Source organism: Homarus americanus, unplaced genomic scaffold (assembly GCF_018991925.1).
Source record: "Homarus americanus isolate GMGI-L3 unplaced genomic scaffold, GMGI_Hamer_2.0 scaffold40856, whole genome shotgun sequence".
In the NCBI taxonomy this organism is placed as follows: Eukaryota; Metazoa; Arthropoda; class Malacostraca; order Decapoda; family Nephropidae; genus Homarus; species Homarus americanus.
This window is the reverse complement of record NW_024734615.1, coordinates 140,605-152,776: the sequence shown is the minus strand read 5'-3', so window position 1 is coordinate 152,776 and position 12,172 is coordinate 140,605. Positions and strand designations below refer to the sequence as shown.

General features: G+C 38.0%; 1 protein-coding gene across 5 annotated transcripts in view; it reads right to left on the bottom strand.

Moving 5' to 3' along the window:
- The window catches only part of LOC121870344 (calcium homeostasis endoplasmic reticulum protein-like), a 56,900-nt gene that overhangs the window by 7,330 nt on the left and 37,398 nt on the right, over positions 1–12,172 (bottom strand). The window lies entirely within an intron of this gene.

Sequence of the window (12,172 nt, the reverse complement as noted above, 5' to 3'; positions counted from 1 at the left end):
TCTGATTTCATAACTACAACGCTAAAAAATACATCTATATTCCAGCAAAGACATTCTCAATAGATTTTTTTCTTCAACACTTTCCTTTACTGTGGCGTTTAACATTAAAATAAATAAAAATAACCACCTAAAATTGTTAAAACCTTGTAACACCTCAGTAAAATAATCTTTTTGGACCAAGGAAAGAGTAGTCTAAGTGCTAAGAACCAATGTCAAGTAATTATTAATTGCTTCTAAATAATCATCTCTGTTTTCATGTAACAATTAATCTAAATTTATATCAAGAGGTATGTTTGGCATCTTGGCATCAGACATAAAACTTGTGGCCTAACCTTGACAGTACTATATACTTAAATGGGGGATTGATCCTAAAATCCCATTTTACAACCAAGTCTGGATTAGGCAACATGTATGTTTTCTGCCAAAGTCCACTCTTTGATAACCCAGGTCCTTAACAATGGTGGCAATGGTGGCTGAAATTAATCGAATAATCAGTTCAATCTTTCCTATCACAATGTTCAAGCAGAAATATCAAACACATCACCTGCCACTAAAGGCTGAAGGGCTAAGTCTTAATGCCTAACTAGCTGTGCACTCCATGGTCTTCATTTGACTCAAATCGTAAAACCTCATTTCACTGGGACCAACCCACAATCCCAGCTGACTTCGGTGTTACCCAATGTGAGGAGGTAGGATAATGGAATCACCCAATCTAAGCTCGCTTTTATTCAGGATAAACGCCTCTTGTAAAATCTGACATGGATTCAAGGAGGTACGGTACAGTACAGTATAGTCTGCACTTACGCAGTCAATTGAACGCGTGGAGGTCCGCGTAAAACGAGAACCGCGTAAATGAAATAACAGAACATATGGGATTAATTGAAATAGAGACTGGGCCGACTCCCAAACTCCACTTTTTCCGACACAATACGTACCTTGTAGTAAAAATAACATCATAATTTTATGACGGTATTGATACACACATAATATCTAAATAAAAAACTACAAATCTAAAGGTGCTTAACACTTACGTTAGTAGAAGAGATGGGTCGGCACAAATGGATGGTGGCTGGTTCCGAGGCAGAGGGCAGATTAGTGGCCCTCCGGTGAATCACTTTCACTACTCGCAGAGGCTTGCAGGGCCTCCCTGACAAACCCCTCAAAGTCCATATCCTCACTGTCACTACCACTGACTTGGGCTGGCTGTGGTTGTGGTGGGTTGCGGGCGAAGAAGTCCTTAATACTACGTTGACGACTAGCATTGATGTTGTCGTGATAGATCTGGACATACAGCTCCATAACTTTCGACAGATGGTTATTACACTTTTCATACCGATGCTTGACTGGGTCTTTGTCAAGGATGAGCTTAATTTTCTCCCCCAACTCGATGATTTCCTTCACATAATCATGGCTTGGTCCAGGTAATTCAAGGTTTTCTGGGGTGGTGGGGGTCCAGCAGAAGTTATTGTGAGGGGAATGGCGGGCACAAGAGAGAACTGTATACGCGGACTGAGAACAATGAGACTGGCCCGGCTAGGTCAGCGGCTTCTGGTGGCAGGGCACGTCATGTTACATTAGACCAATCACAGCTAGCGGCGAAGGGAATGTGTGGGTGGTAAAGATGCGTGGCCCAATCACAGTCCTATACGTCATATGACGTCAGCGATAACGTAAGAGCAACCTAATGCGCACCCCTCACCGCGAATGGTCAAGAATGGACTGCGTGAGTAAAAAATGGCGCGGCGTGTCTGGATTGCAACCCCAAAAGAAACCCTCAACAAAAACACCTGGAACTACTTTAAACAAATAGTGAAATTCTTGTTGTGACCAAAGCCTTCAGGAGGAGTCTGGGAAACTGAGGTCTGCAATTTAAGACTGAGAGAGGTTGGTGATACAGCAGTTACTGTAGTACAACCACTCTTTTCCACCCTATTCAGAACCAGTATTGACTCAGAAGTGGAAGACTATCTGGATACATAAGCCTAATACTGTACCTGAATTAGAAGGAACACTATGAAAGGGTATTACTTGTATTATTATATTACGTGTGGAGGACTTGGCATTTTGAGGAGAAAGATATATGTAATACAATTTACAAATTAGAGTGTCAAAAATATAACCCATTAGTTTCATAGTGCAGTAGTCTATATAGTGAAATTAACGTTTATTAGCAACTTCAGACCACTGCCATACTACCTCGACGTGTATTCAGTTAAAAAAGAACATAAAATTTTCAGCAAAGCAAACTTTTACATTTTTGAAAAAAGCATCTGCCCCACATACAGTAGGTCCCAGTATACAGGATCGCACTACACCAAGAGGGAGAATAATGGACACTAGTCGCAAGATGTCTATTGTTATCATTAGTCCAGTAAAATGACTATGGAATCTCCTGAAGAGCCTTAGGACAGACACTAAGTTCTAGAAAAGTAAGGATTATGATGCAACAGGCCAAGCGTCAAACTGTAAAGTTAAAGGTGTCACTTGGCATTGTGCTGGGTTAGGTAGTCTTGCATAGCATGCCAGCTAACATTAAAATGGGTCATTAGGCAATTGTAAATACTCTTATAAAATAATACTTAAATGACTATCACTATTACTTAAGCTTAGGACTGTGTGAATACAGCAAAATCCTGTGCAGAGTGATTAAAAGGATGAGGGGTTACAATTGGCTCAAGAGGTAACAACACACAGACAAGTGACAACTGCATTCACTTTACACAGTTGGTTGGGATAGAAGGTTGACTCGGTGAAATGATGGTTTCAAATGAACCCAACATTAAGGGTTGCAGAGCACATGGCTAGTGCAGTAAAATTATTATTTAATGTTCAACCTTATTTCGCAGCTGATGCCTCTAAGATGACTCGTGCAGTTCAACTTTAAGTGGCAACTAATGCATCTAAGATGACTCATACAGTTCAACTTTTAGTGGCAGCTGATGCTTCGAAGATGACTCATGAAGTTCAACTTTAAGTGGCAGCTGATGTGCCTGTAAGATGACTCATGTAGTTCAACTTTTAGTGGCAGCTGATGCTTCGAAGATGATGCAGTTCAACATTTAGTGGCAGCTGATGCTTCAAAGATGACTCACATGGTTCAACTTTTAGTGGCAGCTGATGCTTCGAAGATGACTCACATAGTTCAACTTTTAGTGGCAGCTGATGCTTCGAAGATGACTCACAGTTCAACTTTTAGTGGCAGCTGATGCTTCTAAGATGACTCGTGCAGTTCAACTTTTAGTGGCAGCTGATGAACATAAGAACATAAGAACATAAGGAGTCTGCAATAGGCCGGTTGGCCTGTGCATGGCAGCTCCTGTCGAGAGTTATTACCACTCTCTATCATCCATGAATCTATCTAGCCTCCTTTTGAAACTTTCCAGAATTCCCGCACTTACTACAAAGTTGCTAAGCTTGTTCCACTCGTCCACCACCCTATTTGTGAACCAGTTTCTTCCTATCTCCCTCCTAAACCTAAACTTATCCAACTTGAATCCGTTGCTCCGAGTCCTATCCTGCTCGGATATTATAAGAACTTTATCTATATCCCCTTTATTGATTCCTTTCACCCACTTAAATACTTCTATCATATCTCCGCACACTCTTCGTCTTTCTAGGGAATGCAAGTTAAGTTTCTTTAACCTATCCTGATATGGAAGGTTTCTAAGTCCCGGAATCATTTTTGTCATTCTTCGCTGCACCGACTCACAGTTCAACTTTTAGTGGCAGCTGATGCTTCGAAGATGACTCACAGTTCAACTTTTAGTGGCAGCTGATGCTTCTAAGATGACTCATGCAGTTCAACTTTTAGTGGCAGCTGATGCTTCTAAGATGACTCATGAAGTTCAACTTTTAGTGGCAGCTGATGCTTCTAAGATGACTCATGAAGTTCAACTTTAAGTGGCAGCTGATGCTTCTAAGATTACTCATGAAGTTCAACTTTTAGTGGCAGCTGATGCTTCGAAGATGACTCGCATAGTTCATTCAATCTTAAATTGCAGCTGATGCCTCTAAGATGACTTACATATTTCATTCAACCTTAAGTGGCAGCTGAAGCTTCTAAGATGACTCATGAAGTTCAACTTTTAGTGGCAGCTGAAGCTTCTAAGATGACTCATGAAGTTCAACTTTTAGTGGCAGCTGATACTTCAAAGATGACTCATGAAGTTCAACTTTTAGTGGCAGCTGATGCTTCTAAGATGACTCATGAAGTTCAACTTTAGGTGGTAGCTGATGCCTCTAAGATGACTTACATAGTTCATTCAACCTTAAGTGGCAGCTGAAGCTTCTAAGATGACTCATGAAGTTCAACTTTTAGTGGCAGCTGATGCTTCGAAGATGATTCATGAAGTTCAACTTTTAGTGGCAGCTGATGCTTCTAAGATGACTCCCATAGTTCATTCAACCTTAAGTTGCAGCTGATGCCTCTAAGATGACTCGCATAGTTCATTCAACCTTAAGTGGCAGCTGATGCTTTGAAGAGGACTCACATAGTTCATTCAACCTTAAGTGGCAGCTGATGCTTCTAAGATGACTCACATAGTTCATTCAACCTTAAGTGGCAGCTGATGCTTCTAAGATGACTCACATTGTTCATTCAACCTTAAGTAGCAGCTGATGCTTCTAAGATGACTCGTGTAGTTCATTCAACCTTAAGTGGCAGCTGATGCTTCTAAGATGACTCACATTGTTCATTCAACCTTAAGTAGCAGCTGATGCTTCTAAGATGACTCATGTAGTTCATTCAACCTTAAGTGGCAGCTGATGCTTCTAAGATGACTCATGTAGTTCATTCAACCTTAAGTGGCAGCTGATGCTTCTAAGATGACTCGCATTGTTCATTCAACCTTAAGTAGCAGCTGATGCTTCTAAGATGACTCATGTAGTTCATTCAACCTTAAGTGGCAGCTGATGCTTCAAGATGACTCATGTAGTTCATTCAACCTTAAGTGGCAGCTGATGCTTCTAAGATGACTCATGTAGTTCATTCAACCTTAAGTGGCAGCTGATGCTTCAAGATGACTCAGGTAGAAGACACAGTTACAATGGGAAGATCTGAACTAATTATTCACTTAGTGGCTTCCATCCCACAGAAATTGGGTGGTAATATACAGGTCACTCAAGCCATGGAGGGATATAGCTGAATATAAACAGTGCTAATAAAACTCCACACCACCACAACAAAACTGTTCCACCTCTCAAACTTCTAGCACCACTGATGCTACTGTATTTCATACCACAATAATTAGTTTTTCCAGTTATTTACAGACAGCAGTTTTGGTTACAATGATTAGAAACCCATAAAAAGCTGTGCTTATCTATTTACTGTATAGGGTACTGTCCAGTCAACTACTACTAAAGTCTGTTCACCTCTCCCCTTGAACCATGAATCCTGAGATTCTGACTCAAGAACTCGAAGCTGTAGATTTATTTGATACACTATTCTGTCCATAGATGCTTTGGATTCATAAGTCTGAATCTTGGGGTTCAGTTTGTGGTTTAGAGGGAGAGGCCAATGGACTTTAGTATTTGACTGTACAAACATTACACTATACCTTACAAATAAAATGAGTCACATGCATATTCATACAGTACACCATATACTTTCTTCAATACAAAGCCATAAACTGTACAGTATCATTACTAAGAGCTTTAACACCTACATTCAGATGCATGACTTATGTTCACTTTCCACCATGTAGATTCTATATTTAGTCTATATTTTCAGTTAGTATCAAACAATTTGGATAGTAAATATTCTGACCATACCATACTGCTTCTACAACATTAAGACACATACAAAAATAGCTCTATGTAGCTCCCAGCTATGAGCAAATTTGTATTTCAAAAAATTATAATGGTAACAAATATATTGATAAAAAAGAGAAAGAAAAAAGATTCAGAATTTATAAAATGAACCAGGAGTGCATGATTACCCAGGGTGTAGGAGCAGGAGCATAGATGAAAAGTTTAAGTCCTGGGTGGAAATGCCCATGATGTATTGTAGTCACATAAATTAGCAGTGACTTGTAAGGCCTAGTGAGTGCACACCTTGAAAACTTTTTAGACCAGATTAGTAAATCATAAACCATTGTTTAATGTGTATTTCTGACAATTTATCTTAATGGCGGTTAAAAGAATAGTATACAGGTATTTAGTACACAAAATTCACATGACTATTCTAAAGGCAGCAGCACACTGGGCACTTTTCCACTCAACATGTTTGGCAAACAAGGTCCGGCCAGCAAAACAAAGAGACATTTGTGTCACCCTGGGATGTTTTGTTGACGTGTCTGCCCAACACAATAAAAACAACAACAAAGCGTCAGACGAGGTTCACCATGGAACCCGCTACTACAGTTGAGGCCTTGCAGGATTGTGCTATAGTTCTTCAAATGTTGAAGCAAGAGATGCATCTACAAAAGCTAAAGAAAAGACTATGGAGTTTGTTTACAAGTGGCGGCGGCTGGCTGGTCAAAGAAGACCCTGAATATTGATTTAATAATACTAAAGAAGTTTTAAAATGACGAATAAATAGAAACATGTCGCCGTTTTATGTGTTATATTTTAAATTATAATTTAAAATATAACACATAAAATGGTGACATGTTTCTATTAATTATTATTGTATCGTGATTTATAAAATTTTTTACTTGAATATTCAACACCTAATGTGAAGGCACTCATCCAGGCAGCAAAGCTGGCCGCCAAACCGTTGTTTATTTCTCGCAACAGGCAAAATCCTGCTGCTTACTGGGCCATTAATCCAGCCGCCAGCAAAACAGGCAACATGTTGGGAGGAAAGTGCCCAGTGTGCTGCCGCCTTAAGATGGCATATACAGTACAGCTACTCCTCGACTTACGACCACCTGGACATACGACTACAGTGAGTTCTGCTATAACGCGTGTTTTGATAACGCGAATTTGCTCGAACGCGATTTATGAATTCGGAACAATATTTGTATAACGCGAACGCTTGTTTGCTATAACGCGATTTTTGCTTACTATTTCTCCAATTTTGTGGTATTAACTGTCAATATGGTAAAGAAGAATATCTCCAAAAAGCGTTCTGATGATAGAATTCCCGGTGATTATCGTAAAAGAAAGGATATAACACTTGAAGAGAAGCTTGATGTTATCAACCTCAAAATCACCCTTCTCCCCCATCAAGTTACATTCATATTTTTTCAAGGTAAAGTGTTACATTTACTGTATGATTTCAGTATTAGATATGAATGTAACATTTATTTAGACTGTGCTATCCTTTGTGTTAGGCTAACTACTAAATTTTTTCGATTTCGAGTAATCCGCACCTAACCCTATTTTCTCCATAAGCCCTGTTATTTCTATTACGCGATTTTCTATAACACGATATTTTACAAGAACACAATTATCGCGTTATAGCAGAACTACCTGTACCTCAGTTGTACCAAAATTTTGTCAAATTACACATTTTCGACTCCCGACGTTAGTGATTGCACTGTGTGCTGACAAAATTTTCATTTGCAATTCACTTTAAAATGGCTGGCAAGCTTAAAAGTGCGAGTTTTGTGGTGCTGAGAAGAAAGAGAGACACCCATTTTAGATTTGCTATGTATTATTTAAGCATTTTCGACCTACGACCCGGATTTGGGTCCCTAACCCCGTTGTACTGTATATAGTTTTTTTTTTTTTTTTTTTAATCTTAAACTTACTGCACATATCCAAAATTTAAGACCTGCTTACCAACACATTGCTTTGCTCCATCTTATCTTTGGTTCCCTTATACAATATTATCATTCACATACTTCAATACAAAATGCTTACCCAGTAGTAGTTTTTGCTCATTTTTTGCTTTTCAGTTCCTATGATCAAACACTCCTTGTATCACTCACCATTTCAAGTACCACATACCACTCCATGTAATACCTACCATTCCCAATGTCATGTAAGACTGCTACCTATCACTCCCTAAGTGACTTCATAACCACTGCCACATGCATACTCTTGGTGTGTCCATACAACTTTGCTCTCTCACATACCACCTCATCTCCACATAAAATTAGTTTCTTGTCTTCAACATAAATTTCCACATTCAAGTCAAATACAAAATCCATTTTCCAATATCTCCCCTAGTTTTATTTCTGCCCTAGAAATAATTTAGTATCATCCTAATGCTTCTGGAAAAAAAAAGCAGGCAAGGTATCCACTTATATATCAGGGACAATGCCTTATCACGGATTATTAGATTTTGCATACTGTACCTTCATATTCTTATGTCTACTTTAAACATTTCTTGAACATGTCACTCACAGTTACATGATCTTACAGAAGAAAAATTAATAACTTTATACTTCCATATACTAAGGGTGCTGTTCTTATCAATCAATTAATATCTACAAAGGTACAGTATTTCAAAACACACCATTTATAATAAAAAGAAAAATTGTAAAACAGTCCTTCAGTAATACTGTATTAATATAACAATTCCTAATTTAATGAGATAAAAAGAGATGTAGTATTCAAAGGTTAATTACAGTATTACCAAAATGATGTATTAATAACTATATATTGTAGTTTAAATCACAAGTTACTATAAACTCTCATAAACTGTTCATGCTATCTGAAAACTGCAGACAAAAATGGAGTTAAAAGAGTTAAAATTAACAGAACATTCCAAAGCAATGTGATACACCAGCAGTAGGCCAAATTATATGACATTACATAACAGTACAATGAAACCTCTATTTAATGGAATGGGCTATATTGAAAGGAAAGTCAATTATATCGAGGGTCCGTTAGATTTGAAAAGTGAATCTAACGGATTATATGGAGAGAGAAGTCCATTATATGGAGGTTTTACTGTATAAACATAAAATATTGCCAACTATTCATGACAGTTATCATGACATGCAATAACTTAAACAGGAGAGCTTGTGCATATGTAAATATTGCATGCAAACAAATATGATAAGGTTTGCATCTTTCTGGTACGTACTATGTAAAGGCAAACCATGCACAAAAAAAAATATATACAGGTACTCCTCCACTTACGACCACCCAGACATACGACCGCCACAGCCGTATAAAATATTTTATACGCCTGCCGCAGTCGTATAAAATAATTTTCAAATTAAGTATTTTCGAGTCCCGACGTTAGTGATCGCCTGTGTACTGACAAAATATTCTTTTGTAATTCCCTTAAAAATGGCTGGCAAGTGTAAAAGTGAGAGTTCTTGTGGTGCTGAGAAGAAAATGAGACACCCATTTTAGATTTTCTATGTATTATTTTCGCATTTTCGACTTACGACCTGGTCGTCTGTCCCTAAACCCTGTGATAAGTTGAGGACTGACTGTTTATACAGCATAATAAAAACACTGTACAAGAAATTAATGAAAAGCAATTACTGTGCCAACAGGTTACAAAATGAAAAATGGTACTGTAATTACAATTCTCTTTTACTTGTTGTTCATAAAGAATTCAGGTTTATACAGTATCATTAAGGAATCAATTCAGACTGAGGAATACAATTAAGTAAGGATTCCTCTACTATCTCCTGAATATTAATCTAATCTTATGTATTTCTCCATTTTGTATCAGAGAAATCAGCCGGGTTGATGAGGATGATTAAAACCACATGTAAGCAATCACTCCTTTCACCATAAACCCATTACTTATCCATATTTATACAATAATGTACAGTAGCTAAAACAACTATCTGTGCAGGTAGGGGTCGATATGCTCCAAAATTTTACGTGTGACCAGTGACAACCCTCATATACCAAAATTTATCTTCTTTGGTCTCATATTGTTTCCCACTAAAATAAAAAGACTCTGTACAGTACAAAGAAAAACCACATGTTGAACAGAAACACACACACACAAAATAGTTGAACAGAAACAAAAAAACACACATATGTACATGTACAGTACAGTATACTGTATTGGTTTTGCAATTCACATTGTAATCCATCTTTATACCCTATCAATCACTTTGGGATTAGAAACTGCAAATGTGATGGCCAGTTGAGACAATACTGTAATGTTTTTAACATCACTATAATGTGTACAGTGCAGTACAGCATGCCCTTAAAATTCGCGGGGGTTTAGGTCTCAAAACGGCTGCGATTAACCAAATCTGCGAATATCATTTGCTGACCAGGAGCAGGGGAGTTTAAATTTTTACTCGTGTGCAAAGAAATGTACAGTTGGCCCTTCACATCCGCAGGTTTAGCATACACAGATTCGCAGATAAGCAGATTGCCCCGCAGGAGGAATATTCTGTACATTGAAGTGATTGAAGTACATTCAAATCGCGCGTGGCACCCCACACACGCGTCACACCGTCCCCGCGCTCCTTCACTCAGTCAGTCTCGCTGTAACCACGCTTGTGTTGACATCAGCATTGTAGGTCGACCCTGGTTTTTTGACCAAAAAATTTTTAATTTATGATATTCTTTGTTTATAGGTCGACCCAAGTTTTTGAGGGTATTGGAACAACAAAACCTTCAGTAAAAACACTCTACGTCCTATAAACTGAGGCTCACCGTGCCTGAAACACAGAGTACCGAAGGCAAATTGTTTAACATTTATTATTACGACACTTTACACTGAAACGTGGGTACAGGTAGTTTCAACAAAAATATTGTATGTTTCCATTCAAGTATTTATTCAAGTCAATTAGGAGGGAATATTATTGTAATACAACAGTTTTTTAACTGAAAACCAGTACTGTACACTAAAGTACAACAATTTTTATCTCTTGAGCAAAATATATGACGTTCATATTCAAATTATTGGCTGTCTTGCAAGGATTCCAGCAATGTAAATTATAATCTCCTAACTTTAGTCTGAGATATTATATAAGATAAAAACTGTAAGCCTAAATAAACCCCCCCGGCTGAGCAGATGGGAGGGGGAGGGGGAGGGAGGGAGGGAGGGAGGGAGGGAGGGAGGGAGCCAGCCAGCCAGCGAGGGGGGGGGGGGAGGTGATATGTTTGACAGTTTGAGCGAAGGTCTCTTGTGTGTTTATTTAACAGTCCTACTACACTTCTCCCATTTTAAAATGCCAGTGAAATGACCTGGGAGAATATAATTAACATTGCTGGGATTCTTGTAAGACACTGATTAATTTGAATAGCAACATGCTCTAATTTGCACTAGACATAACAATTTTAGTACCGTAATGAAATTAGTACATGTACACTCCAGCTTTGCACTAAGGTCATTTATTTCTTTTAGTACGGTGTGTGCAGGTAAATGGATGAAAATAAATGAAGAAATTTATGTAAATCTACCCAAAAATACAGTTGAAAACTTTATACTGTATTATAAAATGTACTACACAGTATTGTACACTAATGTACTACATTTTTATATCTTGAGCAAAATATATGATGTTTATATATTCAAATTATTGGCTGTCTTGTAAGGATTCCACCAATGCAAATTATAAACTCCTAACTTTAGTCTGAGATATTATATAAAATAAACACCTTAAAGAATAAAGTTATCACCAATCTTTTGTCTGGGAACACAAGAAGGGAGGTAGCCAGCGAGCATGGGGGGGGGAGGGGAGGAGGTGAGGTGACAGAGTGTGGCGTTTGTTTATTTATTTGAGATAAGATGTGACAGTTAGCGCTGAAGGCCTACGTGTTTATTTATCATTACTTAAGAGTGACTAAGCTCTTCTCATAATTTGCCACCCATACGACCTGAGTAAATATAACTTACATTGCTGGGATTCTTGTAAGATAGTGATTTATTTGAATACCTGTATAAACAATCTATATTTGCAATAGACATAACAATTTAAGTACCGTAATCATTTAGTACATGTACAGTACAGGTTTGTTCCACGGTAAAATCTTTTGAACAACGAAAGAAAGCGAAAGTCATTGTTTTCGTCATGATTTTATCCCACTTTCCACTGTAATACGTACGTCATTTCAGCAAAAATATTACATTTCCATGTTTATTTCTGAGAATATATTCATTCAGTCACAGTTAAGGTACAGGGTTTAACCTCACTTCATTATATCTCTGGGCAGTTTTGTGGCTCATTATTGGCTGTGTTGAACTATTCACTCACTATATCAAGGCTCCAGACTAACCTAACCTTTCTCACCCAGAGGTCGTCACCCCAATAAATTGTGGGAAACATCAAGAATGTTGTTGAATTATGATCACAGT